This window comes from Monodon monoceros, unplaced genomic scaffold (assembly GCF_005190385.1).
Source record: "Monodon monoceros isolate NGI ecotype Baffin Bay Population unplaced genomic scaffold, NGI_Narwhal_1 Super_Scaffold_17, whole genome shotgun sequence".
NCBI lineage: Eukaryota > Metazoa > Chordata > Mammalia > Artiodactyla > Monodontidae > Monodon > Monodon monoceros.
This window is the reverse complement of record NW_021703773.1, coordinates 22,757,625-22,765,009: the sequence shown is the minus strand read 5'-3', so window position 1 is coordinate 22,765,009 and position 7,385 is coordinate 22,757,625. Positions and strand designations below refer to the sequence as shown.

Here is a 7,385-nt window from a genome sequence, read left to right as displayed (position 1 = left end):
ATCGACGAGCAGGTCCTGCTAATCCAGGGCAAGGAGGAGCATCTGGAGGCGCTGCGCGAGGGCTGGTCGCGCCGGGCGCTGCGGCCGCCCTCGGGGTTCCATATCCGCTGCCTGGGTGAGTCCGGCCGCCGCCCGCCCTGTCCCGTCTTGTCGCGCCGCGGGAACCCCCCCATCCCCCCCATCCCCCCCCGCTGCCCCGCCCGAGCCGGCGCGCTGGCCCCGCTCCCCCCGGGCGCCCGCGCCTCTCTCCACCCCCGCGCCGCGCCCGGGGAGGGGCCGGCAGCCTGGGCGAGTGCTGGACTGGGGAGCTTCCTGGCACCTAAACCGCGGATCTGTACCTTGGCGAGCACGCCGCCTCTGGCCAGCTGGCGGGAGCCTCCCCGGCTGCCCCGGCGAGGCTGTGCCTGCGGCCTGCCGGGTGGGCGGCGGCGCGGGAGGCTCGGCGGGGCCGCGGCCGCTTCGGGTCTGCGGGTCTCACCTTCTGAGCTCGGCTGGGGCCGGGGGCGCGTGTGCGGACGCGGGAGAAGTGGAGAGACAGCGCTCAGGTAGCTTCGGGTGGCAGCGGGCCCGGCCGCGGGAGGCGGCGGCGAGCGGGCCAGGTGCGCGGGCGCCCCCGGCGCGTCCTTTCCTGGGGAGGCGACCCGGCTCGGCCGCGTTTGCCTCGGGAGACGCGTCCCTCCGCCCCCTCCGTGTGGGTTGACTCTTAAGCGCCGCTGTGTCCTTGCAAGACTGAGCTGTAGGTTTCGTTGCCTCCAGTACATGTTTCTTCAAGTCATTTTGTGAGTTTGAAGTAAGGAAGGGACACGAGGAGGACAGTGGAAAGCCTGATCCTCAGCAAAAGAGAAAACTGTGTCCGGGGAAGAGAGCCCGAAAGGTGATATTCGCTGCCGCACTTCCAGTGCTGTCTCGACCTGCTGTTTTGTTTTGTTTTGTTTTTAATTGCATTACTTCATATGTATTTTTCTTAATCCAGTTTGCATCTCTTTTAGACTTTACTTTTTAGTTTTGTACTTTGGGCTCGGTGGCTCAAGGCGTATATAGTAAAGAGTAATGTTTTGTGAAACGATTTGAGGAAAGAAAGCGTTCTTTCTAGTCCCACGGTTTAGAAATTCTTTCGTGACATTTTGGGAAGAGGTCAAAAGTTCAAACGCTAAAAGACTGAAGAGCCGCCTTTTTCGTTCGCCAGGGTTGTTAGGCTACCTTCCGCCGAAGGAATAGCTTTTACCTGCTAAAGTGCCTTCCTCTATACATATGGCAAATTTATAGCATCTTTTTTGTTTTGTTGTGTTTTGTCTATTTTCACATAGCAGAAATCTTCCTTTATAAAGCTTCCTTTAAATCGAGTAGGTAAAAAATTAGTAAAGCTTTCATCTTGTATGTTTTACAACCTGTACTGAATTTCAGAAGGTGTCTTAACTTTCTTTTTTGACGTTAGCAAAAACCTCAGTGGAGTCCCTGTAATTAAGCTGCCTTAGTAAAGGGTCAAGATCTGCTCTCCTACTGTAGAACTGCAACACACTAGGAAGTAAGAATATATGTAATCACTTGTATGCACTGTAGAGATTGCATTTTAATAGTTTTAAACTTGACTTCATGATTATTTTTTATTTTGGAAAATTTAAGCAATTTGCAAAACTCGTACGGGGGTTCCCCTCCCCACCCTTGTTTGCGAGGTTAAGAGGTTAGGATTCCAAGACCCGGAGTGGATGCCTGAAACCCCGGATGAACCCTTGTATATACTGGTTTTTTCCTATACCTCCATACTTATGATGAAATTTAATGTTAAAATTAGGCACAGTAAGAGAATATCTGAATTGCTAGCATCATTACTCTTGCGCTTTGGAGCCATTGTTAAGTAAAGTAATGGTTACTTGAACACAAACACTGCGATACCACCCCTGTTGAAGTGATGCTGGCCAGGCGGCTGCTAAGTGACTAATGGGCAGGCAGGTAACCTACACGGCACGGATTCGCTGGGCAAAGGGATGATTCACACCCCAGGACGGGGTAGGATGGGGAGAGAGTTCATGAAGCTACTCAGAATGGCACCCAATTTAAAATGTATGAATTGTTTATTTCTTGAATTTTCCATTTAATATTTTGGGACCTCAGGGGACTGCGGGTAACTGAAACTGCAACTGCGGAAGCACAGATAAGGGGGGTGTCCCGTATAATCAAAAATACTATATTGAATCCGCATGAATCCATCATCTAACTTCAAAATTTATCAGCACATGGACAATCTTACTCCATCTATAAATCTCCCCCACCATTTGAAATCCCAGACATTGTATCAATAGCATTTGATTTGTAAATATTTCAGTAGTTCACATATTTTTTCATTTTAGCAGAATGTGTGAACTTATAGGAATTGGCGATCTGTCATATTAAGCAAGGAGAACTATTTTGGCAATTTTAAAGGTTCGAGATTGCTGTAGTTGATTGACTATTGCCTGTTGCCTTGGCAGCTTGAACTGTCTCAGGCTGACGGGCAGCTGGTGGTTTTAGCGGCTGCACTGGCTCAGCCCTTAACTCAGTACCGCGATGATAAGCAAGGGGACCACCCCCTGAAACCAGCATCAGATAAAGGAGCATGGGTGATGCCTTCTGGGATCCAAGTGGTTAACTTTTCTGAACTGTCTTGGGGGTTCAGAATTCCGGTTTTGCTTCAGTAATGATGGTAAGATGCTGAATTGTGTGCGACAGTTTATCTCCTATAAAAATTCTCTTAGGGAACCTCAGTGTCTGCTGCAAAGCTTCCTAATTTTTTGTTGCAAGATCTTTTATGAAGCCTTGAAACTCCGAAGTCTGGGAGCCCCTGATGACTGGCTCACCTTTTATTCCAAGTCACAATATATGTGTGGACAAGTTCATGCGCTCAAAAATACAAGAAACAAACTCCAAACCACGAAGGTGTACTCAGAGGGAGCCTAGCTGTAAATCTGTAAAGACTGAGCGCCACTATCATAGGAATCCCTTGACTCCATCTAATTTATATACGCAAAAGCAGGAGCTGATCACTGTCTGTGGGACTTTATCATTAGTAATGCATTTCTTGCAGGATAACTTTCAACTGATCCCTCAGACTGTGCTACCTATATTATCAGTTACTTTCATGTAGTTTTGTGATTTTCCCTAATTATTTCATGGGTGTAAAACAGCCACAAAACCAGACACATAGATGAGCATCACAGAAGACATTATATTTCCTCTTGTCGAACCTGAATTAAATTCATCAGTCACAAGTAGTCCTCTTAAATAACTGGTAGGCAAATGCCAGTTTACATTTTATTATACTTATGGTAAATAATTATTCACGAAATTTGCTTGTTTTCCAGGTGGTCTCTGAGAGCCCATCTTAGAGCGTGGTAATGAAATTGTTCTGTTAGATCCTCCAAGTGAGGAAAAGGGAGGAATGGCTTTGCTCCATCTTGAGTTCCCATTCTCCTGTGTGTGCGCGCGTGTGCGTGTGCGTGCGTGTGTGTGTGTGTATTAACCCACCCCGGAGTGGAGAGAGAGGGGTGGACAAGAGGTCTGCCCAGACCCCCTTTTCTGGCTGTGCCCCAGCGCAATTGAGGCAAGCCTACACTTTTACAGCAGGATTGAAAACAAGTTAGTGTTTTGCTTTGTAACTTGAAACATGCGTCTTGAAGTTGCCAGCAATCCAGATTACTTTTGCCCGTAATTCCAAAAGTATGTGGTTCTAACCACACACATTTCAGGTGGGGATTGGACAAGGAGGAGATGATTATGGATCCAACAAGAAGCAGGGAATTAAGCAACTCAAAGGAAAAATAGTTTTGACTTGGGATATTCAAATCCACTGCTTAGAAATGACCTGCTAGCATATTTCAATCCACTACTTAGAAATGACCTACTCTGGGCATGTAGAAAAAATAGTTCAGGCATTTTCTTTCCAGGACCCTCAAAAGGGATGTGTGTGTGCAGGAAACTAGGAATGTTTTAAAATTGTGCTGTGTATTCTGATTAAACTCTAAATTAAACCCCATACGTGTTCATTGAGTGCCCGCTAGTGCCAGGCTCTGTGTCCCTCCCGAGATTATAAAGATTGATGAGGCACTCAGGCTTTTCGGAGATGCTGACGCAAGAACTGAGAGCGCGAGGAGGGCTCTGAGGACGGGAGTAAAGAGCAGGTACTCCTGCCTGGTGGGCTGGGAGAGGGGTTCCCAGCAGAGAGGTTTGCGCTAAGCCTTGTGCAGATGCCGGCCGCCAGGGCCTCCAGAACAGGAGTGCTTTCCCACCCGGGCAGGACGGCGTTGGGGAGGTCCTGACACGTTTGGGAACTGGCTGGCTGGGGCTGGGGTGGGCAGTGGTGCGATAAGACAGTGGGAAGGGAAGCTTGGGCCACAGGTGATGACTGGGAAGCCCTGGTAGCTTTTGAGCAGGGGGAGGGGTGACACAGTTTGATCTTAGGTAGAATGAGAATTCTGGGGCCGGTGAGGGCGCTGGGTGGGACTGGGAGGGGGTTGGACGCAGGTGCACCAGCTAAAGGTCTATTGAAAGCGTCGTGGGGAGAGATGGTGGGTGCTGTGTGAGTGCATTTGTTCTCTTATGGTACCTTCCCATGGTCAAGGCTCTGCGTGCTACGGAAGGTATCGCGTTAGCCTGCTTGAGTCTAGAGGGCCTTCCAGTCCCAGCCCCACACCCAGAGGCCCTTGAGCAGAGCCTCGATGCTCCTCCCTCCTGGGGCTTCTGGGGTTTCCCCACCCGCCAGCCTTATCCAGATCCGGCAATCTCCATAGATTCTTCTAATTTCAGATCTCAGGGAGCATGGCTCAGTGTCTCTGTCTTCTCCAGTGACTCTTTATACTTTCCCCATTTATCCTTAGATATTAACAGAGGACCAAACATGCTTTTTAGGCTTTAAATCAGGACTTATGTTTTAAATTAGAAAAGTTTTTAGCCGGAGTATCCCTGAAGCTCACATAATATTATATGTCAGCTATATGTCAATAAAAAGAAAATTGTTTAGAACATATGGGCATCAAGCCTTCATTCTATTCCAACATCTTTATTGGTTTTCTCAGAAAGTTGCTCTCTTAAAGTGGTTTCTCCAAGTAGTAAATTTTTAAGACAATTGTTTTAAAAATGTATATGCCAAAAGAATTTGTATATATCCCAACCAAAAGTTGACTCATTTAAGTCAACTTAAAATTGAATAAGTGTCCTAAGCTCATGGCTGGGATTGCCTCATGAGTGTTGTAAAGATTTTGGAATTGGAGATACTGAGTCATTCAACAATTGGAGAACCTTCTGTCTTCTAGGATTTGTTCTGGGAACTGAAGTGGAGAACAAGTCAGACACAGCCCTTGTACTTTTGCAGATTCCGTTCTAGGGGGTGCAACAGACACCTCAGAAATTAAACAAAGAAATTAGAATTTCAGAGAGTTTTCAGTGCTGTAAAAATTGAGCAGATGATAGAGAGTGACGAGAAGATACGAGACGATAGCTGACACTTACTGATCGTTTACTATTTCCTAAGTGCTATCTTTTTGTTAACCAACCTTTACAACTATTTAGGTATCATTATTTTACCCATTTTGCAAATGGAGACATTGTGGAACAGAGTGACAAGTACTTCTCCAAAGGTACCTAGTTAGTAAGCTAGAGAGAGGGGGTCTGGACCCAGGCATCGTTATTTTTGTTTGCTTGTTTCTTTTTTGTCATACAGATAGGATTCAAGTTTAGGCTGTCCTGGCCACAATTTCCTTCCCAGCCCCCAGTACATACAACCTCCCAACAGTTTGGGGTGCCACGTAGCCCAATGGCAGCCAGTTTGCTTGGAGGCGGCTAGGTTCTTCTTTTCCATTAGATAACACAAAGAAAAAGGGAAACCAGTGCTGGGTCCAGGATGCCGCCTGAGACCATCCTGCCTGAGCTTCCTTTAGGCCAAACAGGTCGGTCCATTGCTTTGTGCGGTTTAATAATCTTTCTGCAGGGCTTTCTCACAGGAGGGCGGATTCTTCATTTTCTGCCCCAAAGCCACATTCCCTGCCAGTGCTTTGAGTGACAGCTCTATAATGCCCCTTGTTTCGCGTAGCACCTGACTGATGGATGAGCTCCCGGCCAGCAGTGGAGGAGCCGATGAAAATCAGCTTGAATGCTGGAGGAACAGAAAGGAAAGCCCGTGAGGCTGGGGCTTGTTAAGCCAGCCAGAGAATGGAAGGTGTGACAGGAGGTGAGGTCAGAGGGGCTGGCCAACTCCAGGCCATGTGGAGCCTCCTGGAGTTTTATTCTGTGCTGACAAGGCATTAAGCGTCCAATAAACATAGAGCACTGGGTTGGGGTCTGTAGAACATCTAGGAAATCGTCAGACGTGGGCCTCGCTCTTAGAGAAGCTTACCTCTCATATTAAAATCTCAGGGTTAAGGTTAAACAGTGAACAGTGATGCATCTCAGGTTTTGTTCATTTCTAGCTAGTCATAAAGATATTTTTATGAGTTACCTCACTCTGGCTCAAAGAAATTTTCAGTAAACGTGTGTCAGTTTCATCGTAATAAAGCATTTAGAATGAACTTCTGAGACTCAAGGCCTTGTTGTGATAACTGAGAGGCTTTTCAAAAATTTATCTATTTCCCCTCTTACTGCTGAATGCTGGTCTTGAGCCTATATTTCCCTCTTGCGTTAAGAGGTGAATGTACAGGTTATCCCAGGTTCTTTTCAAAGGGGCATAAAACTGAAAGGCCCATCTGTGTTTCTTGTGCTGGAGTGAGGGCACTCAGGTGCTTTCCGTTCCTGAGGTCACCACACATTTAGGGGTAAAAAACCCAGAGAGGTTTGTTTTATCCAAAGTACTTGCTACAAATAATTTCAAACGTTTCATTCTGCTTAAAATATCCCGCACAAAGATGTGTGCTCACCTTAAAAATCGAATTTTCAGGTATGGGGTGGGTTTTAACATAGTCACTTGGATTGTACTTGTATCATTATTCTACCCACTCTACATGGGTAGAAACACGTTTTGAACTCCTCCATTCTGTATTACAGCTGTAGACTTAATACAATCACAGGCATTCCTTAATTGGTGGGAACTAATTATCTGATGTATAGTTTATCTCAATGAGGCGGTTGCATAGATGTATTGATAAAGTACAAGCTATCAATACAAGAATATAATCTGTTAGTATATATTATATATGCACACACATTTATCCTTGAGAAGGTCCAATGCCAAGAGCTTTGTAAAGTCACACTGGCGTTGGAGGATGCGGCTCTTGATATTTTGCTATCAGTCTCTCTTGATAGAGAAGAATAAACTTGGACACTGTCAAGGGTCAGGTATCTCTTTTTTTTTTTTTTTTTTTTTTGCGGTACGCGGGCCTCTCACTGTTGTGGCCTCTCCCGTTGCGGAGCACAGGCTCCGG

The 7,385-nt window shown here is 46.6% G+C and overlaps 1 protein-coding gene across 1 annotated transcript in view; it reads left to right on the top strand.

Annotated features, from left to right (window-relative positions):
* Window positions 1-435: 435 nt before the first annotated feature.
* The window catches only part of STOX2 (storkhead box 2), a 207,960-nt gene continuing 201,010 nt past the window's right edge, over window positions 436-7,385 (top strand). The window contains exon 1 of the mRNA XM_029226258.1: window positions 436-545. The gene's annotated coding sequence lies outside the window, so the exon portion shown is untranslated. The remainder of the gene's footprint in view (window positions 546-7,385) is intronic.